The 13557-nt window shown below is 44.4% G+C and overlaps 1 protein-coding gene across 1 annotated transcript in view; it reads right to left on the bottom strand.

The window, feature by feature from the left end:
- ITIH2 (inter-alpha-trypsin inhibitor heavy chain 2) overlaps positions 1 to 5056 on the bottom strand; it is a 49149-nt gene extending 44093 nt beyond the window's left edge. Inside the window, 1 exon segment of the mRNA XM_042944820.1 lies at positions 4937 to 5056. The gene's annotated coding sequence lies outside the window, so the exon portion shown is untranslated.
- Between the last annotated feature and the right edge of the window lie 8501 nt (positions 5057 to 13557).

The following is a 13557-nucleotide window of genomic DNA, read 5'->3' as shown; positions in this document are numbered from 1 at the left end:
ATGGAATCTTTTTCCATTTTTTTGTGTCTTCTTCAATTTCTCTCATAAGCTTTCTATAGTTTTCAGTGTATAGATTCTCACCTCTTTGGTCAGATTTATTCCTACATATCTTATGGTTTTTGGTGCAATTGTAAATGGGATTGATTTCTCTTTCTGTTGCTTCAATGTTGTTGTATAGGAATGCAACTGATTTCTGCATATTGATTTTATATCCTGCAACTTTGCTGAATTCATGAATCAGTTCTGGCAGTTTTTTGGTGGAGTCTTTTGGGTTTTCTATATAGAGTATCATGTCATCTGCAAAGAGTGACAGTTTGACCTCCTCCTGGCTGATTTGGATGCCTTTTACTTCTTTGTGTTTTCTGATTGCAGAGGCTAAGACTTCTAATACCATATTGAATAACAGTGGTGAGAGTGGACATCCCTGTCTTGTTCCTGACCTTAGGGAGGAAGCTCTCAGTTTTTCCCCATTGAGGATGATATTAGCATTGGGTCTTTCTTATATGGATTTTATGATCTTGAGGTATGATCCTTCTATCCCTACTTTCTTGAAGGTTTTTATCAAGAAAGGATACTGTATTTTGTCAAATGCTTTCTCTGCATCTATTGAGAGGATCATATGGTTTTTGTCCTTTCTTTTATTGATGTGATGAATCACATTGATTGTTTTGCAGATATTGAACCAGCCCTGCATCCCAGGTATAAATCCCACTTGGTCGTGGTGAATAACTTTTTTAATGTATTGTTGGATCTCGGTGGCTAATATCTTGTTGAGGATTTTTGCATCCATGTTCATCAGGGAAATTGGTTTATAGTTCTCCTTTTTAGTGGGGTCTCTGGTTTTGGAATCAAGGTAATGCTGGTTTCTTAGAAAGAGTTTGAAAGTTTTCCTTCCATTTCTATTTTTTGGAACAGCTTCGAGAGAATAGGTGTTAACTCTTCCTTAAATGTTTGGTAGAATTCCCCTGGAAAGCCATCTGGCCCTGGACTCTTATTTTTTTGGAGATTTTTGATTACTAATTCTATTTCTTTACTGGTTATGGGTCTGTTCAAATTTTCTACTTCTTCCTGTTTCCATTTTGGCAGTGTATATGTTTCTAGGAATTTGTCCATTTCTTCCAGATTGCCCATTTTATTGGCATATAATTGCTCATAATATTCTCTTATTTTTGTTTTTATTTCTGCTGTGTTGGTTGTGATCTCTCCTCTTTCATTCTTGATTTTATTTATTTGGGTCCTTTCCTTTTACTTTTTGATCCAACTGGCCAGTAGTTTATCAATTGTGTTAATTCTTTCAGAGAACCAGCTTCTGGTTTCATTGATCTTTTCTACTGTTTTTTTTTGTTTTTGTTTTTTTTATTTTGATAGCATTCATTTCTGCTCTAATCTTCATTATTTCCTGTCTTCTGCTAGTTTTGGGTGTTCTTTGCTGTTCTTTTTCCAGCTCTTTAAGGCATAAGGTTAGGTTGTGTATCTGAGATCTTTCTTCCTTCTTTAGGAAGGCCTGGATTGCTATATACTTTCCTCTTATGACTGCCTTTGCTGCATCCCAGAGGTTTTGGGTTGTGGTGCTATCATTTTCATTGGCTTCCATGAACTTTTTAATTTCCTCTTTAACTTCTTGGTTAGCCCAGTCATTCTTTAGTAGGATTTCTTTAGTCTCCAAGTATTTGTTACCTTTCCAAATTTTTTCTTGTGGTTGATTTCGAGTTTCATAGCACTGTGGTCTGAAAATATGCATGGTATGATCTTGATCTTTTTGTACTTGTTGAGGGCTGATTTGTGTCCCAGTATGTGGTCTATTCTGGGGAATGTTCCATGTGCACTGGAGAACAATATATATTCCACTGCGTTAGGATGAAATGTCCTATATACATCTGTTAAGTCCATCTGGTCCAGTGTGTCATTCAAAGCCATTGTTTCCTTGTTGATTTTTTGATTAGATGATCTGTCCATTGCTGTGAGTGGGGTGTTGAAGTCCCCTACTATTATGGTATTACTATCAATGAGTTTCTTTATGTTTGTGATTAATTAATTTATATATTTGGGTGCTCTACATTTGGAACATAAATGTTCATAATTGTTAGGTCTTCTTGGTGGATAGACCCCTTAATTATGATATAATGCCCTTCTCATCTCTTGATACAGTCTTTATTTTAAAGTCTTGGTTGTCTGATATAAGTATGGCTACTTCGGCTTTCTTTTGGCGACCATTAGCATGATAGATGGTTCTCCATCCCCTTATTTTCAACCTGAAGGTGTCTTTAGGTCTAAAGTGGGTCTCTTGTACACAGAATATAGATGGATCTTGTTTTCTTATCCGTTCTGTTACCCTATGTCTTTTGATTGGAGCATTGAGTCCACTGATGTTTTGAGTGGGTACTGAAAGATATGAATTTATTGCCATTATGATGCTTGTAGAGTTGGAGTTTCTGGTGGTGTTTTCTGGTCCTTTCTAGTCTTTGTTACTTTTGGTCTTTATTTATTTATTTGTTTGTTTTTTTCATCTTTTCTCCTCTCAGAGAGTCCCCCTTAAAATTTCTTGCAGGGCTGGGTTAGTGGTCACAAACTCTAATTTTTGTTTGTCTGGGAAACTTTTTATCTCTCCTTCTATTTTGAATGACAGCCTTGCTGGATAAAGAATTCTTGGCTGAATAGTTTTCTGATTCAGCACTTTGAATATATCCTGCCACTCCTTTATGGCCTGCCAAGTTTCTGTAGATAGGTCTGATCCTAGATAGACCTGATCTATCTTCCCTTGTAGGTTAAGGACTTTTTCCCCCTTGCTGCTTTCATGATTCTCTCTTTGCCTTGAGTATTTTGTGAATTTGACTATGATATGCCTTGTTGATGGTCGGTTTTTGTTGAATCTAATGGGGGTCCTCTGTGCTTCCTGGATTTTGCTGTCTGTGTCTTTCCCCAGGTTAGGAAAGTTTTCCGCTATGATTTGCTCACATAACCCTTCCACCCCTATTTCTCTCTCTTCCTCTTCTGGGACCCCTATGATTCTGACGTTGTTCCTTTTAAATGAGTCACTGATTTCTCTAATTCTTAAATCGTGCTTTTTTGCCTTAATCTACCTCTTTTTTTCTGCTTCATTATTCTCTATAAGTTTGTCCTCTATGTCGCTGATTCTCTGTTCTGCCTCATCCATCTTTGCCGCCACAACATCCATTCGAGATTTCAGCTTAGTTATAGCATTTTTTATTTCATCCTGACTAGCTTTTACATCTTTTATCTCCACAGAAGGGTATTCTGATCTGTTTTCGACTCCAGCTAGGATTCTTATTATCGTGATTCTAAATTCTGGTTCAGACATCTTGCTTGTATCTGTGTCGGTTAAGTCCCTGGCTGTCGTTTCTTCATGCTCTTTCTTTTGGGGTGAATTCCTTCATTTTGTCATTTTGATGGGAGAAAAGGAATTAATGAGGTAAAAAAATTAAAATTAAAAAAAATTAAAATTAAAAAATTAAAATAAAACACACACACACAAAATCAAATAAATGATGCTAGATCCTAGGTGTGTTTTGGTCTGGATGTTGAAAGGGGCTTGATAGATTAGAGAAAAAATGAGAAAGAAGAAAAAAAGGAAATCGTTTGAAAATTTGAAAAAAATGAATACACTGAAGTAGACTAAAATGAAATGATGGCAGTAACATGGAATTTGAAAATATTTGCACGAAAGTAAAAACTATAGTAGAAAAAAATGAAAGAAAAACATTTTTAATAAAAATTGATAATAAAAATGAATTTTTTCTCTTTCTGTTTTCAAGAAAAAGAAACGAAAAAGAGAAAAAAGCAAAAAAAAAAAAAAAAGAGAAAGAAGGAAAATTGAATAGATGGACTGGTGAACAGACTGAAATACAACTGAAATTACTTCATTTTCCCCTAGAAATCAGACTATGAAGCGCTTTATAGTTCATGAACTAAGCAGGTGGAGAGACGTGTTCCTGAAGAGCGAGGTTGGCCCAGGTGGGCGGGGCTTGGTGTAACAGCTCCACTCTCCACTAGGTGGCACTGCTCGCCTCCTGGGGTGGATCGTTGCGGAGCGTGTAGGTGTGTGTATGCGCATGTGTGATAGGGTGAAACCGGTGTCACCCAGCAATCAGTCCTCCCCGATCAGCAGTGGCGCTCCCGACCTTTGTCTCCGGCTTCCATCCACTCCCCGCTTTCACCCAGTCCGCGACTGAGCCCCGAGTAGTACCTCTCTCCAGAGTTTTGTCCCGAATGCGGCTGTTTCTCCCAACCGCTTACTTGTGATGGACGGCGGCTTTGACCTGTCCCGCCCCTCTGTGGGAGGCTCTCACCGAGCGATGGCCGGTGCCAGCCGCACCCAGGAATGTTCGCTGGTCGGGCTGCTGCCGCTGCTGCCCTGAGACTGCAGCCGGATGCCAGCCCTCCCCAGAAAAAGTTCTCGAGACAGTGTAGCAGCAGCGCCTCGGGGATGATGGCAAATCGAAACACACCCCTGGCGCCAGGCTCCACCCCCAGCGACCTTGTTTCCAGCCCCAGCGAATGTCGTGGTTCTTCCGAGTCCCCTGGGGCCTTGCCTTTGGTGGCGGGGAGCCACACAGCTTCTACCAGGTGTCCTCCCAGCAGGGGAACCGCCGCTCCCGTGTGGCCCCAAGACCCCCAGACCCCACCCACTCCGCTCCTGGGGATTCACCCCTCCCACCAGAGCACCGGCCAGGTATGGAGCTGCGGGGCTGCAGCCTCTGCGCGCCCCCTGCTTATGGTCTTAATGGCACTTAAACCCTCTCCTTTCTCCTTTTTAGGTTCAGTCCCTGCGGCTGTTTCCTTTTTTCCACCTTCTCTCCAGCTGCTTTTGAGGGGGATGCTTTTCCGGTATTCGCCCCTCCCCCACCGTCTCCGTCCTCTCTCCGGAGGCTCCCCGCCCCCCGCTTTCTCCCCCAGTTCGCCTCTCCACGCCGCCTACCTGCGGAGGTCTGTGGTTCGGGTTGTGCAGATTGTCGTGTTAATCCTCAGGTCAGTTTTTTAGGTGTGCAGGATGGTCCCGTGTTGGTCTGGCTGCATTTCATGGATGCCAGACACACGAAAAACTTCCATGCTGTGCCGCCATCTTGGCTCCTCCCTCTCATGTTTATTTATTTTTGAGAGAACAGAGCCTGAGCAGGGGCGGGGCAGAGAGAGGGAGACACAGCATCCGAAGCAGGCTCCAGGCTCCGAGCTGTCAGCACAGAGCCCGACTAGGGGCTCGAACTCACGAACCGCAAGATCGTGACCTGAACCAAAGTTGGACGATTAACAGACTCAGCGACCTAGGTGTCCCTAGGTGGAGGGTTTATGAACAATTTATCCTTTCTTCTGTAGGATAATGGTTAAGAACATTGAGCTTTGGGGTCTGGCTTCCCGTGTTCATAATTCTGGTTCTTTCACTTACGAGTTGTGAGACCTCAGGTGATCTTCTAATCTCTTTGAGTCTTATCAGTAAAATGAGAAAGCTCCCCACTACTATGGACTGGATTATGTGCTCTCCAAATTCATATGTTAAAGCCCTAACCCCCAAGGTGACTGTGTTTGGACATGGGGTCTATGAGGAGATAATTAAGCTTAAAGAGGGTCATAAAACCCATAAAATCCCGATCCTACAGAATTAGTGTCTTTATAAGGAGAGACACCAGAGAGTTCTCTCCCTCCCTCTCTACCCCCCACACCCTGCCAGGTGAGCGCACAGGACACAGTGAGAAGGAGCCTGTCTGCGAGCCTGGGGGAGAGCACTCACCAGAAGCCCAGTTGGCTGATTAAGTCTTGGTCTTAAACTTCCCAGCCTGCAGAACCGTGAGAAATCAAAATATCTGATGTGTAAGCCACCCAGAGTGGTATTCTGTCACAGCCACCCCGGCAGGCCAGGTCCCTCACTCATTCTCACACGGTTCTCGTCGGCATTAAGGACAGTAACACGTATAAAATCCTCATCATGTACTCAGGGCTCAATAAACGTTAGCTATAGTTATGAATTCCTTTTTTTTTTTAAGTTTATTTATTTATTTTGAGAGAGAGCGAGAGAACACGTGTGTGTCTGAGTGTGGGGGAAGGGGAGAGAGAGAGAGAGAGAGGGAGAGAGAGAATCCCAAGAAGGCTCCACACTGTCCATGCAGAGCCCCTCTTGGGGCTCAAACTCATGAACTGTGAGATCATGACCTGAGCCGGAATCCAGAGTTGGACGCTTAACCGACTGAGCCAGCCAGGTGCCCCAGGAATTACTTTGATCATTAAAGATTGATTTCTATGCAATGAGATTTAGGGCACACAAAACCAGAGTTTAATACTTATTGAACCATTTTTATCCATGAAGTTACCTCTCCTATTTTTCAGATTTGTGACAGTGAATCTTAATTCAGCACCTTCCAGCACACTTCCCTACACACTTGCTAAACGCCTTATGAAGTTTTCCTTTGTATGCTATTTAGAGCTGCTGCTGTCTTTAAGGCAGTCATGATGTACCTTAGATTTTAGGCTTTATCACCAAACTTTCCCTATATGAATAGCACATAAAACCCACATTTCAGACCAACACAGTGAGGAAATTTTATATATTAGCCAGTCCTGGCAGAATTTTATTTTCCTTGCAACAAACAAGAAATGTGGCCTCTTCGGCGAAGGACTGAACTAGGCAGCCCCAGCCCGGGGAAGAACCGTGTGACAAAGCAAATGTGTCTTATCCTGGGCCCAGCTTCTGGTGGCCTGGAGCTTCTCGCTACATTTCACGTCGTCCCCACTCTGGTAAGGTAGCGGACTGGAAGAGGGGACCTGACTGGGGGGCCTCTAGGGCTCTATATCCATTGGAAATTTTGATGGCAGGGGTTTAGAGGGAAAGCAAAGAAGTCAGTATTTATTTAGGCACCTCTTGTATTTCCAGCAGAGTTAAGAGAGAGGAGAAGTGAGTCCAGCATGGGGGACCGATGGCTACAGGCTCCTGTGATCCGTCTTGTTTTCCATGGCCACCTTTCTCAGGAAGATTGAGTGGTCGCCTACGTGGACACAGGATCCGAGAACGCGGGAGCCAATGAGATTCACAGCTGGGAACCCACTGAGTTAAAAGTGGGGCACCAGACTCTCCCGGCTTGATAATGGGCATTTGGGTGACATTCATCCAAATGCTCAGGATGTATAGATGCAGGTGACGTGCAGGCATGTGGTTTAAGTGGGGGCTGGGGAGCCCCTCAAGTAAAACCACAGGGGAGTCACCAAGCCATGCTTTGTGGCTGCCACATGCCTATCAGAGGGTCAACCCTATAAAGGAGACTTTCTCAGCCGTTCCTCACAGCGTCCCCTCACTGACTTTTTGAAGGGTCTTGGGAGGAAAGCTACCGCAGAAATTAAAAGGATAAGACTCACTGTCACTGGCGCTTGGCTGGCTCAGTCGGCTTAGCGTCCACCTCTTCATTTTGGCTCAGGTCGTGATCTCACGGTTCATGAGTTGGGGCCCCACGTCGGGCTCTGTGCTGACAGCGTGGAGCCTGCTTGGGATTCTCTCTCCCTCTTTCTCTGCCCCTCCCCCACTCTCTCTGCCCCTCCCCCCTCTCTAAAAACAAGTAAACATTAAGAAAAGTATAATTTTTCAACACACAAAACAATAGTACTGTATTGTATGTGGATGTATACGCTTGTAGGGAAACTATGAAAACATGCATTGGAATAATGCCTACTAATTTTCCATAATGGTTTCCCAGGGGAGGGACAGAGAAAGGGAAAGGAGGAGACATCAGTGGTATCTGTTATTATTTCTTAGAGAAAAGAACTTGAAGTAAATATGAGAAATGGAAATGCTAATTGTTTTATATACATATGTACTTATATATGCATATTTTTTAATTACAGTAAAAGCATGTAGCATAAATTTACTCTCTCAACCATTTTTTTAAATGTTTATTTATTTTTGACAGAGAGTGAGTGTGCATGTTCATGGAAGGGGCAGAGAGAGAGAGGGAGAGAGAGGATCCCAAGCCTACTCCACACTGTCAGCCCAGAGCCTGACGCGGGGCTCGAACTCACAACTGTGAGATCATGGCCTGAGCCGAAGTCGGGTGCTTAACCGACCGAGCCACCCAGGCGCCCCTATAAATAAGCATTTAAAAAGTAATTTTTTAGGTGCACCTGGGTGGCTCCGTCGGTTCGGCTCAGGTCATGATCTCACAGTCTGTGAGTTCGAGCCCCACATTGGGCCCTGTGCTCACGGCTCAGAGCCTGGAACCTGCTTCGGATTCTAGGCCTCCCTCTCTCTCTGCACCTCCCCTGCTCGTGCTCTGTCTCTCTCATTCTCGAAAATGAATAAACGTTAATAAAAAAATTTATTAAAAAAAGTAATTTTTTAAAAAGCAAAATATCAGGTTCAAATGAGTTAGCAATATTTTAGGCAACTGTTAAGAGCAAACTTGGCAGAATACATAAAATCACTTGTTTAATATGCCAGCTAATTTTGTTTAAACAAAATAGAGATCTAAGCTCAACAGGTGTATCTATTAAAGGTGGAGTGGCCTTTGCTGTGAATGAAGGTGACTTGGGTCGGATTGTCTGCATTGGTTTCGTTTTGGTTAGCACACACTGCGTGATCTGGGGGGTGAATTTTCCTTCCCAAATGCTTGGGCTCAGCTGCGAGTGCCGTGGTGAGCATTTCCGGGAACCTACCAGCTGATCTCAACTGCCTCTTCTCTCCATTCCCGTTGTCTTTGCTGTCACCGTTTCTGGAACGTCGGCAGTATTTCTAGAGGACCCACCTGCCTTTTCTGAATCTATCACCTCACCCTGTTGCCATCGCGGTCTCCAAGCCCATCTCTGACGCTGTTCGCCCTGCTCAATAAACCTTCCTCTCTTTCTATGGAGGATCCAGCTGATGGCTTTTCATGGTATTTGAGGCTCTTGGCCCTCCTGCCTTTCAGCCCCATCTTCTGAAGTCTTGCAAACGCTCTGTGCTCCCCAACGCCAGACGCTTTGCTCGTCCCCAGACGTTTCCACCACGTGCTTTCCCTCACACGGTTCCCTTCACCTGGAGAGCCCCCGCTTTCTCCAGTGTCCACCTGTTAAAATCCTGTCCATCTTCCAAAGCCCGTTTAGTTGCGACTTCGGTCACCGATGTTTTCCAGATTCCTGTAGCTGACACTCATCACTCGTGTCTTCTGGGGGCTCCTCCAGTGAGATGCACCGTGTGCCCTGCAAAATTTTCCCAAGGGCGCACACCTCACCCTCACTGAACATCTGTTTGCCCGCACTGCATACAGTGGTCCCCACCGTGTTTTTGAACACCACCGGCGCTTACGCACCGGCACGGGCTTGAATCTCTGTTGGAAGGTGATAAAAGTAATAATTTTTCCTCTCATCCCTGTACTTTTCCAAATACTTTCACATTTTACCATTATGCTATTTGGTTCCCAAGAGTCTATCGCTTACGAGATGTGTGGCTTTAGCTGCTTACTTTCTCTCTCTGTAAATCAGTTTCCTCATCGGTAGAATGAGGATATAGCATCTATGTCACAGGGCAGCCCAAGAGGGGGTAACCGAAGAGGGGGGTTCGGCAAATGGTGCCTGGCACAAAGCCAGTGGCTGCGGCTCTTCCTGTAGCATTACTGTCATTGTTCTAGACGGCAAAAGAAAACCAGCTCGGAATGTAAACTAAGAGCCTAGAACTAAGAGCTGTCTCTACTTTTCTGCCCAGGTTTTCCTTCAGCCATTGAAATTGCACAGCGGTGTATCTTCTGGGAAAATGTACTTCCTGGAATGATGGAAGGGAGAACACAAACGTTCCCCCTCCTCATGTCGGCTGGGTGAGCTCTCAGCCAGACCCTCACGGAGAAATGCTGTCACAGCTTTGCATTCTCTGCGGAGATCGTGCCTCTGAGCAGTTGAGACCCTGTGGCATGTTTTTCAGAAGTAATTATGATTTCCAACATTATGGCCCCTTCCATTGACCATTTCACCTCCTGATTGTAATCTAATATTCGGATGACCTCAGAGGAAACCACACTAAGGGCGGCCTGGGTCACTCCTCTCTCTTTATGCTGATAGCCTATCTCCATATCCCAAGGTCTTGCAAAAACACCATGTTTGATCTCTCTTGATCTTTAGAAGCACCATGGCTCCCTATCAGGGTAATGTGTATTCAGGTCACTGGGTCCTGAACCTGGGGCTTTCCCAGCCAGCTTTGGGCCTGGGCAGCTGTAGTTGGTGATTGAAAGTATCTGCTGTTACTTAAAACTCCTTTTATAGGATGGAAATCACTCCTGCAAATGCCACAAGGATATTCACTTTCAGATTGGTGTAAATCAATAGGAAGTGTAGAGAAGAAAATTTCCCTATACTATAATGCTTACACCACATAATAACTCATGTAGTGCTCAATGAAAATTCTAAGGAACATCAATAAACTTGAAATTCATACTCTGAATGTAAGTCATTGTAGCTTAGCTAACAGTATGGCAAAAGCTAGCACTCATTTATAAAATTTGGTTCTAGTTTCTTCATTGTGAAAGAGTATATTTTTAAAAGTCCAAAGTCAAAAGTGAACTAACTTACAAATAGCTCTATCTGACCCTGACCTACTTGTTCATTGGTTCAGATGAGGCGTAATATGGAGAAAGTCTGGTTTTTTACACATATTTGAACTCTGATGGCTTCCTTCTCATAATGAAGTCAATTTGTTTTAGGTTTTTCAAGCAGAATTTATTTTATTTTATTAAAATTTAAAACATGTTTATTTTTGAGAGAGAGAGAGAGAGAGACAAAGATCATGAGTGGGGGAGGGGCAGAGAGAGAGGGAGACACAGAATCCGAAGCAGGCTCCAGGCTCTGAGCTGTCAGCACAGAGCTCAATGCAGGGCTTGAACCCATGAACCGTGAGATCATGACCTGAGCTGAAGTAGGACAGTCAACCGACTGAGCCACCCAGGCACCCCAAGGAGTATTTATTTTAATTTCTCAAGATGATATTCCATTATTCTGTCACATCTTTTTTTTTTTTTTTTTCCACACCATACAGGTGTGGGTTAGTGTCATTTGGGGCCAGAACATAAAGAAGTGTCAGAAGAGAAAAGGTTAGAAATTGGATAGAGGTATCACAAGTCGAAAATATGAAATTAGACACTACGAGGCTGATGTCATCATTGTTCTTGGGCCGTAGAAACTTGGCTGTGCCATTGAGGAGTTTCAAATATTTTCTGTTTTGTGTTCCTTCAGAAGTTCGCATTCAAACCCACTGCCGGAGTAGAGATAGTTGGGCCCAGGGGTGCCCAGTGGCCAGCCATTATAAGTCAACTCCAGTGCAGCGGCTTCCAGAATTTTCCCAGGGCATCTGGGTGTTTCTGGTGGGAAAGGACCTCGCGTGAAAGGAACTTTCACCGTAACACTGCAGTCTGATATCAACGTCCCTGGCTGGGAATCACCTTCGTATGAGTTGTGGCTGCCTCTGAGGTGTAAGATAAGGCAAGAAATGACGGATATCTGAGCCACAGGGACATTCGATGTCATCTAGCCTGATTTCCTAATTTAAAGGATGGTGGAGGGGCACTGGAGTGACTCGGTCGATTAGGTGTCCGACTCTTGGTTTCAGCTCAGGTCATGATCTCATGGTTCATGAGTTCCAGTCCCACGTCGGGCTGTGTGCTGATGGCAAGGAGCCTGCTTGGGATTCTCTCTCCCCTCTCTCTCTGCCCCTCCCCTGCTCATGCTCTCTTCCTCAAAATAAATAATAAACTTAAAAAACATAAAGGATGATGGAAGAGAGGCTGAGAGTTGTCCAACCTGGTAGTGGATGGAGAAGCAGTGTTGGGCAGGGATTAGGGGGCAGTCTGGGGTGGAGGGTGGGGGGCAAGAGGATCAGGGCTGGGCAGTCTGGTTCCAGAGCCTCATTACCGACCACAGCCCTAACGTGCCTCACTTGCTCACTGGCTGGTTTCATGACTCTGGGCAAATCTCTGCAAGCCTCAATGTCCTCATCTGAAAAGTGGGGATAATAAATAGTGCTCCTCTACGAGCACATGTAAAGGACTTAAAACAGTGCCTGGAACACATTAAGTGCTCAGTTAAGTGTTAGCTACTCTCAGTAGTATTAATAAAGCAACTTCCATCCACGGAATTCTGCTCTTCAGATAAGTCCTACGTGCTTTTTTCACTTCATGCTCCTTCTCCGGCCTTCTCAGAGTGTCCTAGGGGCATCGCTAGAATGAACATAGCCAAGGAGAAAGGCTTTCCTTATTAGCTTTTTACCAAGAGCTGTCCGTCTTTATTCTCCCTCACCCCTCCTCCTCTCTCTCCTACAGAGACAGAAGTTGGAAGGAACATGGGCTAAGAAGTGGAATGAAGAAATCATAACCAAGGGGGGGGGACTCCCTTGTAAGAACAGTGCTGGAATGTCTAAAAGAGGGAATCAGTTGGGGCTTGTGAGAGATACTAACACATAAACTCACTTTTTAAAAAAATTTTTTTTTTAACCTTTATTTTTTTGAGACAGAGAGAGACAGAGCATGAACGGGGGAGGGTCAGAGAGAGAGGGAGACACAGAATCTGAAACAGGCTCCAGGCTCTGAGCTGTCAGCACAGAGCCTGACGCGGGGCTCAAACTCACGGACCGCGAGATCATGACCTGAGCCGAAGTCGGATGCTTAACCGACTCAGCCACCCAGGCGCCTAGTAAACTCAGTTTTAAAACTATATTTGGAACACGTGGGAAAAATTTAAGAAAAGCTGTAGGTCTCCAGCCAGGAAAAGAGGCGGTAATGTTCTGTAGTAGTTTATTCGGATGGGTTTTTCCTTGGAATATGACCACGAATCTGAAAAGAGTAGTAGAAGCGATGGATGAGAGGACAATAAACCCAAGAGAAACATGAAGAATAAGACTGCACTGAAGTAACCCAAATGAATCATTTCTAATGATATTCCAGGCAACTGAAAGAAGTTCTAGGTTAAAAGAGCTTGTATGGGGCACCTGGGGCTCAGTCGGCTAAGCATCCGACCTTTGGCTCTCGGCTGAGATCTCAGTCTCTGGGTCATGAGTTCAAGCCCCATGTTGGGTCCCACACTGGGCATGGAGCCTACTCAAAAAAATAAATAAAGGAACTTATAAATTAATACTATTAGATCACTTCAGTTTTCTTCCAAAAAAGAAGAAATTTAGATTCTATAAATTATAGGGTGGGGAGCTTAATTTGTTTTTTTTTGAGAGAGAGTAGGGACTGGCAGAAAGGGAGAGACAGAGAATCCCAAGCAAGCCCCATGCCCAGTATGGAGCCCAGGAGCTCAGCCGAATGAGCCAGCCAGGTGCCCTAGGTTGGGGAACTTGAAGTTGACTCTGTTTGACCAAAAACAGATTTTTCATCTATGTGGAAGGGCTTTGACAACTAAGGCTCATTAGATGTGGGACAGGAATACAGTGGATTTGGAGGGTCAACAGACCACAGAGGGCAGGGCACAGCCTGGGCACTGAAATCCTAGGGGTGGCTGCATGGGAAGCAGGAGAGAAGTTTGAAAACCAAGGTAAGCTGAGAGAACACTGTACAGATATGTTTAAGGGTCAGGAAGCAGGAGAAAGGAAAGCATCTTCGGGTG

The sequence above is a fragment of the Panthera leo genome, chromosome B4 (genome assembly GCF_018350215.1).
Source record: "Panthera leo isolate Ple1 chromosome B4, P.leo_Ple1_pat1.1, whole genome shotgun sequence".
NCBI lineage: Eukaryota > Metazoa > Chordata > Mammalia > Carnivora > Felidae > Panthera > Panthera leo.
Note: the sequence above shows the minus strand (reverse complement) of the source record. Positions and strands in the feature narration are given on the sequence as shown.